This window comes from Pelophylax lessonae (genome assembly GCF_965119305.1).
Source record: "Pelophylax lessonae genome assembly, chromosome: 2".
In the NCBI taxonomy this organism is placed as follows: Eukaryota; Metazoa; Chordata; class Amphibia; order Anura; family Ranidae; genus Pelophylax; species Pelophylax lessonae.
Window position 1 is genome coordinate 322,618,703 of NC_138769.1, and position 19,624 is coordinate 322,638,326.

Consider the following 19,624-nt stretch of genomic DNA (forward strand, 5'->3'; position numbering starts at 1 on the left):
TAGCATCATTGCAGAAGTCCGATATCTCATATCAGGAGATATCAGAGGGCTGACGCGTTTCGAGGCCGTGCCTCTTCCTCAGAGCCTCTTCACAAGCCTGCATAAATAAATTCCTCATGCGTCACAAAATATAGCAACCGTATCATTTTTCAAAAGAACTGTACTTTTAATAATCCAAAAGCAGTCCTTTTAAGCTATGCAAACCTTTAGAATGAAATTGTGTGCATGCATTCCTTTGCCCATATGAACTCTTGTATATAACCCTTTCACTAGGTTTTATAGTGAACAGCTAAAATACGACTATCCAACCAGTCTCACTCTCTTGCTGCTACTTTCTGACCACGCCAAGTACAGAGAAAGCAGATCAATTCTGATGTGGTCAGTTTGCCTGCCTACATACCACTGTGCTAACAGAGCTTGCACTCTGTAGGATTGGGGTTGATGTACTAAAGTCAAATAGACTCCAGAGCTTAGTAAATGAGGTAATGCTTCACTTTGCAAAGGATGCCCTATGAAAAATAAAAAAATAACAGTATTTTTGCTTGTGATTCAAAGATGGAAGTCAGCAGAGCATCTTCGCCTTTACTAACCTCTAGAGCAACTGCACTTGCAGTGCACAGTATATTTGCCTTTAGTAAATCAACTCCATAGTGTAGCATAATAAAAAAGCTGCCTGCCATTAGTTTAGCTATATCTCCAGTACAAAAAAATGGCCACTGGCCTTTGCTTGAAGGACCACATGAAAGGGTGATGCATGTCAAAGAAAACCAAAGAAAAGTCCCAGTTAAATTTACCAACCAGCCTGCAACCAACCAAATGATCCCATCTAACAGTTTGCGTTACAAACAGGGGTTTTGTTTGCACACAATTGCAAATACATGCGTAAGCTGCAGAGCCACCCCATCTACCCATTATTATGCATGTGCATATACAATGGAGGCTCTCAAAAATTTTAATGTTATGCCTGGCACACAGGACTAGTTTATCGGACGAATTATCGTCTGTTTTTTTGCATGCTAGTCTCGTATCGAATTCGAAGAGTTTACTAAAGTGATGAAAAATCTCGTACGGCAAAATAAAAATTTGAAAGTGATGTAATGCGTTGTAGTGTATTTGTATTGTATTTTCGAAGGACAACTCTACTGATTAAACGAAAATCTTACGGTATCGTATGAGAGAAATGTTTGTGCTTGTCCCATCAGATATCGGATGAACTGTCGTGAATGGCTTCCCGAAGCTGTGTACTAACGATCAGATTATCGTACAATCGTCTTGAAAGCTGCATTTTCTTTTTTGTATGATTTTCTGATCGTTTGTACGGCCATTGGAACTGCAGATAATACAGGGGGGCCGTGACGTGGCTCTACAGCTTATGGATGTGCTTAGTGACTTCACACAAGCTTTAGGCCCCTTTCACACTTATGTGACGCGATTTTTACCGCGATTTTGAAAGCTATGGCTATGGCTCAAAACGCAATCAAATCGTGGCAAAGTAGTGCAGGAACTACTTTGAAGTCGGTGCGACTTCAAAACGCACTGATATGAATGGGGCTCATTGAAAATAATGGAAAAAGACTTGTCATGCAATTTTGCGGTCCAAAATCGTGGGACAAGTCGCACTAGTGTGAAAGGGGCCTTAGGTGATTGTGCCAGGGCTGAGATGCTGTCCTTAGGCTGCTGCAAGAAGGAGAAAGCATTTCCTCAGTCACCACTGATCCAGGGGTGTCAAACTGGCGGCCCTCCGGCTGTTGCAGAACTAAAAGTCCCATCATGCCTCTGCCTGTGAGAGTCATGCTTGTAACTGTCAGCCCTGCAATGCCTCATGGGACTTGTAGTTCCGCAACAGCTGGAGGGCCGCCAGTTTGACCCCTGTGGATCATTAGACCAAAAGATTGAAACTTTGTAGCAAGTCACAGGGTAGGCTGCAGTAGTGGGAATGATCTGTCAGACATTTGTAAACAAAACTATAAAGTACACAGGCACCAGGATTTACATAACTCTGCAACTTTGCCTATTGCACAGCAACTCAGTAAGTCCCTGTTCACATTGGAGTGATTTGTCATGCAATTTGACAGGTCATTTCACATGACAAGTTGCTTCTTTTTGCCGTCAATGGCCGTGTTCAAATTGATGCGATGCCAACTTTTCTGTGCTGCATCCATTTGAAAAAAGTAGGACATGCATAACTTTTGGCGATTTCAGGTGTGACTTCAATAGACATCTGTGCATGAAGCCGCACAGATGTCTTCAAAGTTGCACCCAAAGTCACATTTCAGGTGAAATCGCACAATTTCAAAGCAGCACTCAATGTGAACGGGGGCTTAAAAGGTGATACAAGGAAATGGTTTCCTTTCCTTCTTCAACATACTCTGATCTTGGAAGGTGAGAAAATACTCTGGTGTGAATGAGATATTTTACCCAGAGGGCTTTATTATGAGCATCTCTAGTAGTAGATTTCATTGCTGGACAGGCCAAAAATGCAGCTTTTCCTCGGGTTGAGTACTCACAATGGCTTGAGGTTGTTTAGGAATGATCAGAGCCTCACGATTATTTCACTCAGAATGTACAGACATATACAGTACATGGAGTAATGAATGGGGAATTAAAACAACATTTCACCCCCTCCTTTTATGTTAATGATAGCACTCCAAGGTTTTTTTGCCTTTTATGTTTCTGCTAATATATAGACTGTTCACTTGTCTTTTGACAATGTACCATGGCTGTGAGTATGTAATTTACCATGGTCATGCGTTATCTTTTGAAAAAGCTGAATGACCAAATCATTACATTTCATGGTCAACCTCTATAAGTTGTTAGCACAACCATTTTACTGTAAGTTTTCTTTTCAGTGTATGTATTTATTATTGTTCAGAGCATTGCATTAGCTTGCACCAGCCTGCACTTCAAAGTTAATCTAGAAACAGGTTACCTTTGCATAAGTTTATATGCCCTTCATATGTGGACTGTTTTTAGGAAAACATGAGTGATCAGTCCAATTTTTTTTTTTTTATGTGATTGATATTATACTATTAAAGTAGTAATAAAGTTAATTTTTTCAGTTGTGCAAATAACGAGGCTTACCTGTAGGTACGGTGACTATCTCCTCTTTGTACACAGTTCAGGAGATATTCACATCTGTAGCAGATTATTCCCGTGCACATCTGCAGGAGTAACATCATTGCAGCGCGGCCAATAAAATGGCTGGAGCGCGTGAACCCAGAAGGAAGACTGGGTAAACATGGATGCCCTGTCAACAGTGACAGCACGCCACTGGTGGGATCCACTTTACAGGTACATCTGTCGAAATGTGCTAGTATGCGGTGCAAGTTAGCACATTGTGACACTAACCTGCAGGGAGACTTTTTTATTTATTATTATTATTATTATTATTAATAATCGTTTTTTTACTGCTTTAAGCATTGCAGAGTAGCACAACCTTTTTAACAAAATCTACCACTACAGGAAAATAATAAATGTTTAGCCCTAGTTCTTAAACCGGTTGTTAACCGCTGGACATTTGCTTTTTGTTTTTTCATTTCACTGCAAGGTAATATCATAATGTGTTAGTATGGATCGCATGCTAGCGCATTATTTTAAACTTACCCCAAAACAAAGCTCTTCCAGCGAAGAGATGTCAGAGCTACAGGCGCTCCCATCTTTACCTGTCTTGCTTCCGGGTTTGCGGACTCCAGCTCTGTGACTGACCGGAGCCACAATGTCATCACTCCCACGCATGCGCGCGGGAGCCACGTTTTACGCCACAGGGCTCTGAAGTGGTATCACTGGCTGCATGTACAGTAAATATCTCCTAAATGGTGCATGTTTAGGAGATATTTACACTAACTATAGGTAAGCCTTATTATAGGCTTACCTATATTTAAAAGTTAGTGATGGAAGATTACTTTCACTTTAATGTTTTGCCACTCTTTTGTGATAGTTGTGAATAAAGCCACTCATTTTCTCATGTTGTATGATTGCTTGCTCTTCTTGGCAAAAGCCTCCAAGTTCTGTAAATTCTTTGCTTGTTCAGCATTTCATATCCCCAAACTGGCTTAATGATGAAGTGATTCAACCCCCTCCAGCCAATTCTGACGTTCCTCTCCTACATGTAAAAATCATACGTTTTTTTGACATTCAACAGACGCAGCTCCATATCTTCTTTAGACCATTGGGTTATGCTCCTCCAATCAGGAATAGGACACTAGGCAGGAAAAAGCTTTGCTACGCCTATGTGGACTGTCACTGCAGACATAACCCCACACACTCTGCTACAGCAGCCAGTTTTTCTGCCTAGTTTAGGAATAGGACCTAGTTCCCTGCTGGGACTTCGGTCTTAGCTTTTAATAGGGAAATTTGTTATTTTGTGATTTTTTTTTTTTTTTTTTTTTTTCACTTCAGTTCCTGGAGAACTACAAGCAACAGCCGGCTGGGGTTTCATACTGGATATTCTAAATCCTTATGGTCTCCCAGCCTTGCCAACGAGCGTGAGCAGGTTCTAGTCCAGAACTAGGCCTTGCCACAACAGAGCCCCGATGGATGGGGACAAGCCTGCGAGTGGACAAGACTTGCTGGGACGCGATCGACCTAGAACGCCCTTAGTCGCAGTGTACCCCCTGGCTGGCAGCACCCCCACCCCGGGTGGCAGGTGGACTGTTTGGAGTGGCGCCCACCTGGTACCGTGGTATGGTGAGTAATACTGCCCCCCCCCCCCCCAATACTCTGGCGGTTTCGCGGTGGACGAGGCCCCTCTCCCTGGAATAGTCAGACCCTAGGGGCTCCCGCAGTTCCTCTGGCCTCTGGGACACTAGGCCTACCCCCTACAAGTCTTTTCCTCTATCCATAGCAGGTCCTACCTCCGGGGGGCGGAAATATCGCGGCCGCTGTGGTGTTTTTCTGTACGGGTGGCTTTGTCTTGTCAGGGACCCCCTCGGGGGGGGGGGGGGGGTCCGGGAGACCGCATGTCATGCCGTAGAGGCCGCCATTTTACTTTAGATTCATGCTTCCTATTCTCCCATTGAAATGCATGGACAGTCATTTTTTGTTAGTCCCACATAGGAATGCATGGGGCGGCCATTTTCTTGTAGTCCATGATCGCTGGACAGGCAGACGGCATGACACATGAAAATTCTTGCAATGACCCAGGCTGTGATTCTATTTCCTGTGTCAGAACGTTTTACTTTCTGTTTCACAGAACATGCTGGCAGTCTCCTGAGCGGTTTGGTAACGTTTTCTGGGGTTCCCTGTTGGTATTTTTCACCCACTCTGCTGTCAGATTGTATTGGATTGGCACCAGGTATACTGCTAAGTTAGCGATGGGATCGCTATTTAGCGACTCTTAAAGTGACACTGCATTATTTTCATCTCAGTGTAATATGGAGTCCCAGGGTACTATTTCACCTACAGACCCCCCTAGGAGCTGCTGCGGAACCTTCTGGGTCACAACCCCTGTCTGTGCTTACAGCAGTCTTGGAAAGCCTGTTGTCAAAAGATAGGTTTTGTATGTAAAAGTGTTGCTAGCCGCAAACGTCCTCTGCCTTCACCTCCCTCAGTAGTTTCCTCAGATTCTGAGGCAGATATGGCTGCCGCAGATGCACCCCACCCTGAGGGGTCAGTGTCTTCGCATTCTGATGGTGAAGAGGACCTGTCCTCGTCAGCCACCGCGCAGAAATGCGCATTGGTGGAAGCACGTATAGTTTCAGTGCGGGAAACTTTAAATTTGGCAGATGAATCTACAGCGTCGGGTTCACAGGTGTCTTGGCTCCCGAAAAATCCAGAAAATCGGGCTAGGCGTTTCCTTGTCCGGAGCGACACTCCTCCTGCCACCTGTAAAAACAATCAAGCAGCTAAACGGGCACTGTGATGGCTTTTACATGTGAGGGAATTGCCGGCTGAAAAATAGAATATCTGGATGATACCTGTAGCTGCAGGCCTTATTCAGATATCTCCACTTCAACCAAAGGATGTCATATGACGTCCACCTAAGGTTAAGTGGTTAAGCTCCCAGCATTAAAGCGGAACTTCACTCTCTCAATCAACATTCACTATTTTTAATCCTTATGCTGTTAGCATTTGTAAATATATAGGAACGTATATCCTATTTACTTGTGTTGAACTTTTCTTTTTTTTTTTTTTTACATTTCTTCTATTACTTCCTGGTTTCCAGGCCTAGGCAAATTAAGTTGTATATCCCAGGAGTCTTCAGGAAGGGAGAGAGGGTTCTGAGCACAGCCAATGCCTGAACCAAGGGCAGATGGATTCCAGGAAGTAAATGCTACTGCCTTTACTCAAGATGGCCACTGCCAGAAAAACCAGGGGGTGCTTTTCAAAATAAATTCTCAGCAAAAAAAAAAGCACAGAGATATGGATGGATGAGGGAGTTTGCTTTGAATATTAATAATTTAAATAGTGTTTTTGGTTTGTGGTGCTCAGATGCTTTGCATTTCCATTTTAAACAGAGTGGTGAAGGAAAGGTGGGTATATGCTTGGGAGAGGTGGAGAACTCATTTTTATTATTCTGTATACTTTTTTTGAACTATTGATGAAAAGTTAGTAACTGTTGCACTACCTGCCTGGAGTTTGCATGTTCTCCCTGTGCCTGCGTGGGTTTCCTCCAGGTACTCCGTTTTCCTCCAACACTCCAAAGACATGCTGGTAGATTAATTGGATCCTGTCTAAATTGGTCCTGGTATGTGTACAGTAAGGGGTAAAAAGTATTTGATCCCCTGCTGATTTTTACGTTTGCCCACTGACAATGAAATGATCAGTCTATAATTTTAATAGTAGGTTTATTTTACAGTGAGACAGAATAAAAACATAAATATGAAGAAAACCGCATTAAAAAAAATTAAAAATTGATTTGCATTTAAAAGAGTGAAATAAGTATTTCATCCCCTATCAATCAGCAAGATTTCTGGCTCCCAGGTGTTATCTATACAGGTAACAAGCTGACATTAGGAGCACTCTCTAAGGCCCCTTTCACACAGGCGGACCGTTAAGATCCGCCTGTCCGTTTTTTTTTGGTGTATCTGAACGGTCCCCCCATGCATCCCTATGGGGTATCGGATGTCAGCGGAGACATGTCCGCTGACATCCGATCCGTCAAATCTGGACGGATGGAAACCCTATTTTCCATCCGTCCAGCGGATCGGATGAGAACGGACCGACGGTCCGTTCCCATCCGATTCCCCCATAGAGATGTATGGGGAACTGACACAGAGCGGAGAACAGCTGTCGCCCTCCTGCTCAGCGGGGGATTGGTGGATCGATCCCCCGCTGAGATAAACAGAGTCCGTCTGACAGACGGATAGTGTGAAAGAACCCTTAAAGGGAGTGCTCTAATCTCTGCTTGTTACCTGTATAAAAGACACCTGTCCACAGAAGCAATCAATCAGGTTCCAATCTCTCCACCATGGCCAAGACCAAAGAGCTGTCCAAGAATGTTAGAGACAAGATTGTAGACCTGCACAAGGCTGGAATGGGCTACAAGACCTTCGGCAAGCAGCTTGGTGAGAGGGTGCCAACAGTTAGTGCGATTATTTGCAAATGGAAGAAACCCTAAACTGTCAATCTCCCTCGGTCTGGGGCTTCATGCAAGATCTCACCTTGTGGAGTTTCTTTGATAATGAGAACGGTGAGGAATCAGCCCAGAACTACACAGGAGAATCTTGTCAATGATCTCAAGGCACCTGGGACCATAGTCTCCAAGAAAACAATTGTTAACACACTACGCCGTGAAGGACTGAAATCCTGCAGTGCCCGCAAGGTCCCCCTGCTCAAGAAAGCACATGTACAGGCCCATCTGAAGTTTGCTTATGAACATCTGAGTGATTCAGAGGAGAACTGGGTGAAAGTGTTGTGATCAGATGAGACCAAAATCAAACTCTTTGCCATCAACTTAACTAGCCATGTTTGGAAGAGTAGCAATGCTGCCTATTACCCCAAAAACACCACCCTCACTGTCAAACATGGAGGTGGAAACCATATGCTTTGGGGATGGTTTTCTGTTAAGGGGACAGGACAACTTAATTGCATCAAAGGGATGATGGACGGGGCCATGTACTGTCAAATCTTGGGTGAGAACCTCCATCCCTCAGCCAGGGCATTAAAAATGGGTCATGGATGGCTATTCCAGCATGACAATAAACCAAAACACACAGCCAAGGCAACAAAGGAGTGGCTCAAGAAGAAGCACATTAAGGTCCTGGACTGGCCTAGCCACTCCCCTGACGTTAATCCCATAGAAAATATGTGGTTCAAGTCAAAACCTTAATTACTTGGAGAGGATCTGCAAATAGGAGTGGGACAAAATCTCCCCTGAGATGTGTGCGAACCTGGTGGCCAACTACAAGAAACATCTGACCTCTGTGATTGCCAACAAGGGTTTTGCCGCAAGGTAATAAGTCTTGTTTTGTGAAGGGGTCACTTTCTTGAAATTCAATTCTGGATATTACTGTTGTTGTTCTGTCTCTCACTGTTAAAATAAACCTACCATTAAAATTTTAGACTGACCATGTCTGTCAGTGGACAAATGTACAAAATCAGCAGGGTATCAAATACTTTTTTCCCTCACTGTATGTATGGATGTGAGTTATGGACTTTAGATTGTAAGCTCCTTGAGTGTAAGGGACTGTGTGCAATATATTTGTAAAGCACTGCATAAATTGACGGTGCTATATAAGTACCTATAGTAAATAAATAACTAGATTTGTTTGCTGCGTAGACAGCTTCTGCTTCCTACTTTACAGACCTATACAGTGGTTATGCTTACTGCTCCTTCTTTTGGTGAAACTCGGTGCATTAGCCTTTTCACTGAAAACATTGCTGATATCTTATCTCAACCATTCAGAGATTGGGAATGCACAGTGCTCTTTCCATCACTGGAGGGGAAATATTCATGCTTGTGCTTGCACAGCCTGTCCACATCTGCTGACTTACCAGGGATAGAGTATGGCTAGAAAGTCCCTTTTGGAATGCTGATGAGTAGGCGTATGGTTGCAACAGTGCCACAATTCAATGTTTTTCTTGCAACCACTGCACCGTTATTTGTTTGTAGATGGGCTTTCCCAAAAAATGCTTCCCATCTCCTGCCTCACAGAAACCTGTTCTATAAGAAACAGGCTTCCATTGCTCTCTTGCCTGTTTGCCATTTTGATTCCGTGGTTAAAAGCTGAACTCCGACCCAATTTATTTATTTTTTTTTATTCCAACCTATTGGCTACAAATAAAAATGCCAGATGCTGCCATATAAAAGTAGCAGTAACCTAATCACTGTGTTGCAGTTGCACAAAGCCTGGGCAGAGAGCAGAGCTGTTGGGGGGACCTAGCGGGAACACCCATTACAAGCCATCTGCAGAAAACTACAGGAGGGGTAGAGACCAGATCAGTCACTATGCAGAAAGAGAGATGGCAGCAGTGATCAGTCTTTATTACAGGAAGCTCCTGCACATAGGGAACATTTCACACTGGATTACTAAACAGATCTGAAAGAATTACACAAAGCATACTGAGATTCAAGGAAGATTATACATGCCTTTTTTTTTATGTTCTATTGAGACATTTTTGTATTTGCCTATCCCGGAGTTTAGCTTTAAATGCCGAATGGCTGCTCCAAAAAGAAATCTGTAGATTCGTTTTTCACCATCATCAAACTGCATTATTGTAGTGATTTTAAATTATTGAAGCAATGCAACAGACAGGCAAAATGTCATTTTGAAAAGGAGATGTCTGCAGGGTAGCTCTCAGCATGTGGTCTTTTTGAGGTCCAATGACAGACAAGCCCTTACATGGAAAATGGTATCACTAGCAATGTTCATGTTTAACTTTTTTGGTTACTCTAATGCATAGTTTCCCAACTAGGGTTCCTCCTGAGGTTGCTAGGGGTTTCTTGAGTAAAGGGCAATTGCTGCCTCTCAGATAAGTTCCCAATGACACCATTGTTCCTTTTAGCTATCTGTAAGGGCTAATGCTTCCCAATGATGACAAGAGTAAGGAGCATTCTTCCCACTGACTGTCAAACTAATGTATCGCGCGTGTAGATTTTTAATTTTTAGCAGGAGTTCCCCAAGACCAGAAATTTGTTTCAAGGGTTCCTCTGTGTTGGAAAGGTTTAGAAAGGCTGCTCTAATGTCTACATAGATCTTGGGTATTCACATACATTGAAATTGCCCTTGGGACTTTTACAAGGGTTGCACCAAACAAAAATTGGCCAACACATTCTATAAAAGTAGAAACTTTTATTCAAATACATAATTAAATGCTTGTTAAAAGTGCATAGAATACATCATGAAATGATACGCAGTTGTTACATAGATACATGAGGAAATCGTTATTTGGAACCTGAACACAGAGGCCCCGTTCACATAGCAGCGACGCTACTTCCCGGGGCGACCTCCGAGGTCGCGGCGCGCTGCACGGACTTCATAACATTGAAGTCTGACGGTCGCCTCCAGGTCGCCCCAAAGAAGCTCCGGACCCTTTTTCTAAGTCGGTGCGACTTGTGTCGCTCCTATTAGAACGGGTCCGCAGCTTCCCTATTGAAGGCGACCTGTGAGGCGACCAGGTCGCCCCAGTGTGAACGGGGACTGAGCGTGTTTCGTGAAGCAACGTTTACTTCTTTTGGAGACAAACGTATTTTATAGTATAACTGTAGAAAGACCATCTCATTAGTATGCCATTATACAAAAAGGGGGCTCCTTTGGAGAAAAGATTTATTTGCCTTAGAAAAAGTGGACTGGCTCAAATACAGTTGTCCTGCCGTTCCCACAGCTCCTGGAAAAGACTGTATTTGGTGGGTAAGTTATGCTATGCATTGTTTGACAACTGTGTTTGAGCCAGTCCACTTTTTCTATGGCCGATATCTTTTCTGCCATGCAGCTCCATATTTTGTATTAAGACATACTAATGACATGGTCTTTCTACAGTTATCCTATAACATACGTTTATCTCCTGAAGAAGTGAACATTGCTTCATGAAACAGTTTAAGTGTTGGGATTACTATTATTTCCTCATGTATTCATGTTAGAACGACATATCCTTTCTTGATGTCTTCTTCTTTGCAATTTTAATATGATTTTAATTATATTTGAATAAAAGTTTCTACTTTTTTAGAATGTGTAGGTCTATTTTTGTTTGGCGCAATGCTTGTAAAAGTCCCATGGGCAAATTCAGTGTATGAGAGTTCTCATTTATCAGGCACTGAGCTGCACCATCATCCACTGTAGCTTACGCCTGGTAAACATGAGATTACCAGAAGAATGATCATCTGTTTTGTTTATTTTTTGTATGCTAGTCTCATATCGAAAATGAGGAGTTTACTAAAGTTGCAAAAATTCTCGTACATCCAAATAAGATTTCGGAAGTGATGTAACGTGTTTTAGTGTATTTGAATTGTGTTTTCGAACGAACTGACAACTGTACTGATTAAACGAAAATCATACAATCTGGTGTCGGACGAGAAAAATTTTAGTGCTTGTCCCATCAGATAATTTTTCATAATTTGTTGTGATCGGCCTCTCGAAAGCGGTGTACTAACGATCAGATTATTGTGCGATCGCTTTGAAAGTGATATTTTTCATACGGTTTTCTGATCGTGTACTGGCCATAAGCCTTTAAGATGTTGGGTATTCAGTGTTACGTCTTACACTGAAATTGTGCATTTAAGGCTCCGTTCACATGTAGGCGTTTTGGGGCGTTTTTGGGGAGTTTTTCTGCTCTAGGATCAGCTCTCAAAACGCCCAACAAGACAAATCCTATTCATTTCAATGGCCCCTGTTCCCATCTGAGCATTTTGACGCTGTAAGCAAAACGCCCAATGCTCAAAGTACATGAGCTTCTTTTTGGGCAGATTACAGGTGTTTTCCATTGGTTTCTATTCAATCTAAAAACGCCTGTAAATCGGGGTAAAAAACGCGTGAAAACGCTACGCTCAGGTGTGAATGTAGCCTAAATGATTTTCTGCATGGTAGAAATTTTGAAAAATTTTATCAAATACAGTAGAATGGCCTACTTTTAATTGCTGCAAAACAGAAGTGGGAATTTGCAGGAAAGTTTGTGAAATTTCTTTGGCCCCTTTCACATAGGCTTTCTGATCCTGTCTGCCTAGTTTTTCCGGCGGTCCTGATCGGATGCTTCATGCAGCCCTATGGAGCAGCGGATGTCAGTGGGGACATCTCCGCTGAAGCCTGCTGCTATCTGATCCAATCCAGACAGATGGAAACCCTATGGCCCCTTTCTCACTGGCTTTCCGATCTGTTCCGCCTGTAAGTTTTTCAGGCAAACCTTATTGGATGCTCCATGCACCCCTATGGAGCAGCGGATGTCAGCGGTGACATGTCCACTGACGCCGGCTGTTATCCGATCCTGCCTGTGAAATCCGGACGGATGGAAACCCTATTTTCCATCTGTCTGTAGCATCGGATTGGATAAGATCGGATGAAAATGGACAGGCGGTCCGTTTTCATCCGATCCCTCAGAGGAGAGCGGATACTGCAAAGTAAGCGAAGACGGAGCTGTCATCTGCCTGCTCAGCAGGGATCTGCGGATTGATCCCTGCTGAGCAAAACTAAGTCCGTCGGGTGCACTACCCATGTAAAAGGGGCCCATTTTCCATCTGTCTGGAGGATCGGATGAGATAAGATCAGATGAAAATGGACAGGCGGTCTGATCTCATCTGATTTCCCATAGAGGAGAGCAGGGATCTGACAGGTCTGTCTCTGCAAAGGGGAGACGGACCTGTCATCTGCTTGCGCAGCGGAGATCAGCGGATCGATCCCCCACTGAGCAAAACGGAATCCGCCCGTGTGAAAGGGTTTTACAGTGTATTTAGCAAAAACAGTAACAAATGGATTATTACTTAAGAACAAGTTTAAAAAGTTAAACCTATTTCAACATTCTTTTTGTCATGTTCTACATTACCAGATTCTCACATGAGAGAATCGTTTATTCCAAGAGACTTGGAGCAGCAAGAACTGCACTTTTGCTTACTTTTGCTTTTTCAATATTGCAGTTGTGTGATTTGTGTGGAAACAGGAAGATTGTCCCTGCGAGGTTTCAGGTTAATATTTTCTTACATGGGCAAGGTACAAGTGACATACTAAATGACTATTTGTGGTATGTGTGCCTGGAGCAGAATGTAGTTTACTTCTAAGTAGTATGGCCAAGTAGTCAATCAGCCTGGGCCTAATGCATGGTTAAAACTGTTTAGCGTTAGTCCTTTGTATCCCTGCTACTGAAGAAATCTTTACACACATTTGTATGTGTGCAATAAGTATGTGGTTGTGCTTTGACTTGATTGAAATGTTGTGCTCTATCAGAGGATCAGTATATCTTCCTTTGTTTTACACCCATAATTGTAATTCCAAATGAGCTGGAGCTTTACACTGTATATGTACAGGATTTATTTGTTCTCATGTTATATATTCGGTGTAGGTTACAACCTGAATTGTTGTGAAGGTGATCTGCTGTGCTCCAGTTTCTTTCATGAGTAATGACTTATGTATGTGCTCACGGAGCATGTATGAGTGTTCAGTGTTTGTACAGCAGCAGGAACCAGTGCTATACTGTGAGGTATGCATATCTGTATGTACAGAGCTGGGTTGTGGGTCAGCGAACAATAGGTAAACATTAACTGCCAATATGTGCCAGGGCTGAGCAGCTAAATGAATCATACCTTGTGCTTCTTGTACGTATTTTTATTCTGCAGACCGGGTGACTTCTTTTTCTTCTATGTAAAATAATCACCATATAAGAAATCTGAATCATTATTAGTATTACTATTATAAGTAAACCCTCCCTTCATAAAGTGCTTATGACACTTGCATATTTGAGTAGCATAGCACAATCTAGTATAGGATCATACTGTGTATACAATATAAAGCAGGACAGATTGTCAAATTGAACCTTTCTCATAGCTTCAGCAACCTCTGGTCAGAAGCCACTTATTTATGGACAATCTGTCTGAAAGTGGACATGGATTTCATCCTGCTAACCAAGTCTACTGTTATGTTATATAACAGTGGTTTATGTTCATCTGTGTGCCCATGACCGAGTATGCACAGTCTCTGGATTTTAGGTTCTGTCAGTCTTTGTATGTCATATGTGCTTAAGCTTGGTATATTCATACATTAGCGTATACCCTGCAATTGAATTGAATATTGCTAATCAACTCAGTGTTCAACTCCTATGGTAATGGGCTCACCTTTTTACCTGGTATATTTAAAGGAGAAGTGTGGGAATAAAAAAGAACAAAACAAAAAAAAAATCGTATTGGCCTCTGTGGCCGCAGCATTGCTGTTATACTGCAGCTGTCCTTTGCTGGCTCTAACTTTGAAAACTGAGCGATCACATGACTGCTGATCGCTCAGTTCTTGGTCAGCTCAGAGCAGAGAATCGTGACTTTCAGTCAGCGGCGCCCTGCTCGGCCTCTCCAGCACTCACTGGAGCAACTGGCTGGAGAGGGGACAGGATTGACCGGCACAGGCTCTCAGAAACACATTGGGGGAGGCTGCGCCAGTTGCCAATCGTGCATCTGGGTAGATCCCAACATCCTGGAGCTTGGAACAGCTCTAAGGCTCCTTTCACACAGTCCGCTCTGTCGGCGGACTCCGTGCTGCTCAACGGGGGATCGATACACAGATCCCCGCTGAGCAGGCAGGTGACAGCTCCCTCTCCGCTTCCATCCATCCGGATTTCACGGACGGGATCCGCTGACATCCGCTGCCCCATAGGGATGGATGGAGGATACAATCAGATCTGCCTAAAAAACTGACAGGAGGATCTGATTGGATCGTTCGTGTGAAAGGACCCTAAGACAGCAGCGAGCTGTTGCCTACTGTCGGCTGGGGGGAACTGACGCACTCTTGTTGTGGCCGGATGTGTGACAAGCAGTCCCTAACGACGCTGAGTGTTTCCCCTGACTGTTCTCACTGCTTCATCTGGCGCCCTTTGCTTAAAGGTAAATGAACAGGGAGTGTGGGGCAGTTGGTTGGAACAGCCTCAGTTCTAATCACACCCTCACAAAAGATGGAAACAGTTTATTAATTTTCCATTAAAATTCATTTTTTTACTTATTTTTTTATCATCTCCCTGCCATGCCACAGCCGCACAGCCAAAGGCCCCTTTCACACGTGCTGTCTGATCAGGCGAACCTGATTAGACCCTTCAGTCTCCTCTATGGAGTGGTGGATGTCCGCTGACAACCGCTGCCGACCGATCCTGTCCGCCAAAAACAGAGGGAGGGTGGTCCTATTTAGTGATGCATCGAAATTTCGGCCACCGAAATTTTTGGCCGAAAATGGGCTTATTCCATTTCGGCTGAAAATGGGTTAAATATGCCGTTAAATATGCCGATACTAAAGATGGCGGACGCAGCGCAGGTATCAAAAAACCCGCCTCTGGCCGGTGGCCCGCCTCCCGGTGATGTTAGTTCATTCATGCACAGATCGTAGTAGTAGTGACATCACCGGGAGGCGGGCCGCCGGCCAGAGAAGGGTCTTTTGAAAGGAAGGACACAGGAGGACTGGAGCTGAGAGTAAGGAGATTGCATTGGGATTGTGAGGGACGCTGAGGCAGGGGGGGAGGGATGCAGGGGGGGGGGGACGCTGAGGCGATTATGGTATTAGTATTATGCAGCATGAGGGGGTTAATGTATTGTCACTGCTGGTCACTGATGAATTAGTGACCGACCAGTGGCAGTTAACCGGTTGCCGACCGCCGCAAGTACATATACTGCGGTGGTCAGCCCCGGCCAGGCAAAGTGACGCATGGGTACGTCACTTGCCTGTCACTTCCCTGTGAGCCAATAGCGGGCGCCCGCCTCGGCTCGTTCCCTAGGAAGTCCGTGAGTGTGACCGGCGGACCCGATCGTCGGTGGAGAGGGAGAAAGGCAGGCGGCTAATGTAAACAAGCTGCCTGTCATTCTCCCCTGTGTAGGAATGGTGATCATACGGTTCTACTATGTAGGACCCTTGATCACTGTTCCTACACCTCAAGCCACAGCCAATCACAGTTAGAAGCACGCCCCTAGGGACACACTTAACCCCTCCTTCCCCAATAAAGTTAACCCCTTCCCTGCCAGTGTCATTTTACAGTAACAGTGCATATGTATAGCACTGATTACTGTAGTAATGTCACTGGTAACCCCAAAAATGTCAAAAATGTCAGTCAAGGGTCCGATCTGTCCGCCCCAATGTCGCAGTACCGAAAAAAAATCGCAGATCGCCGCCATTACGCGTTAAAAAAAAAAAAACACCAAAAATGACAATCTTTCCCTTAGTAAACGCAATAACTTTTGCGCAAACCAATCAAAATACGCGTTTAGCGATTTTTTTTTTTTTTTTTTTTTTTTTTTTTTTTTTTTTACCAAACATATGTAGCATAAAACAAATTGGCCTAAAATGTTAAAAAAAATTTGATTTTTACATTTTTTTTGGGAATTTCATATAAAAAAATGTGAAAAATATTGTAATTTTTGCAAAATTGACGCTCTTTTGTTTGTTTATAGCGCATGATCAAAAAATCGCACAGGTGATCAAATACCACCAAAAGAAAGCTCTGTTTTGTGGGAAAAAAAGGACGTCAAATTTGTTTAGGTACAGCGTCGCACGACCGCGCAATTGTCCGTTAAAGTCACGCAGTGCCGAATCGCAAAAAAAACCCTGGTCGGAATGGGGGTAAAATCTTCCGGGGCTTAAGTGGTTAATTAACCCCTTCGTGCTGCATTAGTGCAACCAGTGTTAATTAACACTGATACTGGTTGCACTAATGCAGCACAAAGGGGTTAATTAACTGCCACTGGTCGGTCACTAATTCATCAGTGACCAGCAGTGACAATACATTAACCCCCTCATGCTGCATAATACAAATACCATTGGTAATTAACCACTATACTGCGACAGGGTGGCAGCTACAAGTGTACGCCTGCCTGTTTTTGGTGTATGCCTCTCTTCTATCCATTTTAAAATTATTTGGGGGAAAAAAGTCATTTTCGGTTTTCGGCCAAGGGCATCCTGCATTTTCGGTTTCAGCCCAGAATTTTCATTTCGGTGCATCCCTAGTCCTATTTTCCATCAGTCCGGTGGGCAGTCCATTTCCACCCGATTGCCCCATAGAGGAGAGCGGGACTGTGTTAGTGTTCGCTCTGCATAGCAACAGAGTGGACAGGACCTGTCATCCTCATGCTCAGCTGGGATTAGCAGAGAAATCCCCACTGAACAAGTGGATTCTGCTTGGCAGAGGTGGGCTTATGAAAGGGGCCTAAGGTGGCATGAGTTACTGGATCACCTATCACCCCCACCTTGCTGCACTATCCTTCTCTAGTGAGCCACTGCCCATCACACCATCGAGCCAAGTACACACAGGCTGAATGCTGGGCAACATCAGCCGGTTCAATAATAACCAGCCCGTGTGTATGCCAGGCAGTCTGACAAAAGCCAGCCATTCGGTATGCATGAAAAAAACTGGCTCCTTACTTTTTTAGCTGGCTCCTAGATTCCAAGCAAATTTGTCAAGCCCTGTCCTAAAGGAAGTGCTGTTGGCCACTTAACCGCTTCCTGACCGTATACTATACATATACGGCGGCAAGGTGGCTCCCCTGTGCAGAATCGCATACCTGTACATGATTCTGCTCTTTTTGGGTCTGGGGCACGCAGTCGGGCTGCCGGGATCTGCTGATCGTTCGGGAGAGTGATTTGCCTATGTAAAAAAGGCAGAGTGCCGTTCTGTGAGAAGGGAAGGCTGTGATCCTGTGTTTCTGCTAAGCAGGAACATGGATCTCTGCCTTTCCTTAGTAGAAGCACCCCCCACACAGTAAGCACTCCCTAGGAACACATTCAACCCTTTGATTACCGCTGATGTGAACCCCTTTCCCTGCCAGTGTCAGTACAGTGACAGTGCATATTTTTAGCACTGATCACTGTATTAGTGTCACTGGTCCCAAAAAAGTGTCACCTAGTGTTCGATTTGTCTGCCGCAATATCGCAGTCCCGCTATAAGTTACTGAGTCGCCGACATTACTAGTAAAAAAAATAAATAAAATTCCATAAATCCATTCCTATAGTTTGTAATGGCTATAACTTTTGCGCAAACCAAACAATTTACGCTTATTGGGATTTTTTTTCTTTTTACCAAAACATGTAGCAGAATATATTTTGGCCTAAATTGATAAAGAAATTAGATTTTTGTTTTTATTGGATGTGTTTTATAGCAGAAAGAATAAAGAGAAATTATATATGTCGGTCTTTTTTTTTTTTTTTTATAGCGGCAATAATATATACCCCAGAGATAATCAAATACCACCAACAGAAATTTATTTGGGTACAGCGTCGCACGAGCGCGCAATTCTCAGTTAAAGTAACACAGTGCCGTATCGCAGAAAATGGCCTGGTCATTAAGGGGGGTAAACCTTCCAGAGGGCAAGTGGTTGAACAAGCTGCTAGCAGACATTATGACTTCATTATAACTTCTTGAAGATTGTTGAAAGCCTGCTGAAGCCTGCTAGCAACATTCTTAAAGTGGAAAGCAGCAATCCCATTAGGTTCTGTGTTCAGCATTTACAAACTGGAGTTGAATGCTACTTTAAAAGCTTTAAAGGATAGGTTCACTTTTGGGAACCTGTTCCACTTGTGGCAGCAGTACAGGCAGAAGCCACAGCGTGGCTGTGCAGGGCTCTGCCCACATGGCTGCGTCGTTCAGACACACAGCTCCATGTGTCAGAATGAACTAAAAGTCCCGACATCCTTAGCAGCTGTCAGCTTGTAGTTCTCAGTGAACTACCACGGCACTGTGGAATGCTGTGGTAGTTCATTGAGTGTTCCTGTCAGGGAGTATCAGGCTACCCATACAGATAAGCCCATATACACTGACAGTGTGCAGGAGACCTGCGTTGCATCAGCGATCTGCTGATCGCTGGTGCAATGCTTTCCAGACTCACACTACAAAAAATAGGAAATGCATATTTTTTTACCTGCAAAAAAATGTGCATCTAAAAGAGAAGTGTGGCTTTTAATGTTTTCCTCCATTTATACTTACCTAGGTGGATGCAGCATTGGTCCCCCGGCGCCTCTGCACTGAGAACAGAGTAATCAAACACCGCCGATCGCTCGGCTCTGACAGCTCCTCGAGGAGAGAGCTGCTCATCTGCCGCCTCCTCGCTCATTGGAGCGCTGGGCTATGGAGTGGTCAGCTCAGGCACTCAGCGGCTCGCTGAGAGACTGAGTCGGGTGTCAGTCCAGGCACCTGGCGGATCCCAACTACATGGTTGTGATGATGTGGTGCCTGGACCGACATCTGTGACGTTAGCAGAGAGCAGACTTTAGACTGCTGTCTGCTGAAAACGAGTCACAGGAGTGCAGAACAAACTGCACTCCTGTGATCCAAATGAGAAGTACAGCTAAACGAGCTTTGGCTGTACATCTCCTTATTTAATATTTATTTTTATTTTTTTCAAGTGAACTTATCCTTTTAAAAAAGCTTGCTAAAAGCTAAGCAAATGCTTTGTCAAGCTTTCTGTTCACACTGCTCTTGTACGTAGAAGTTGAAACCTATGTAAAAAGGCCTGTTGATGTGGCCCTGTGCTTGCCTTTATCCAGCCATTAGGGCACCATTTCTCCTACTGATACAAGGCACTATT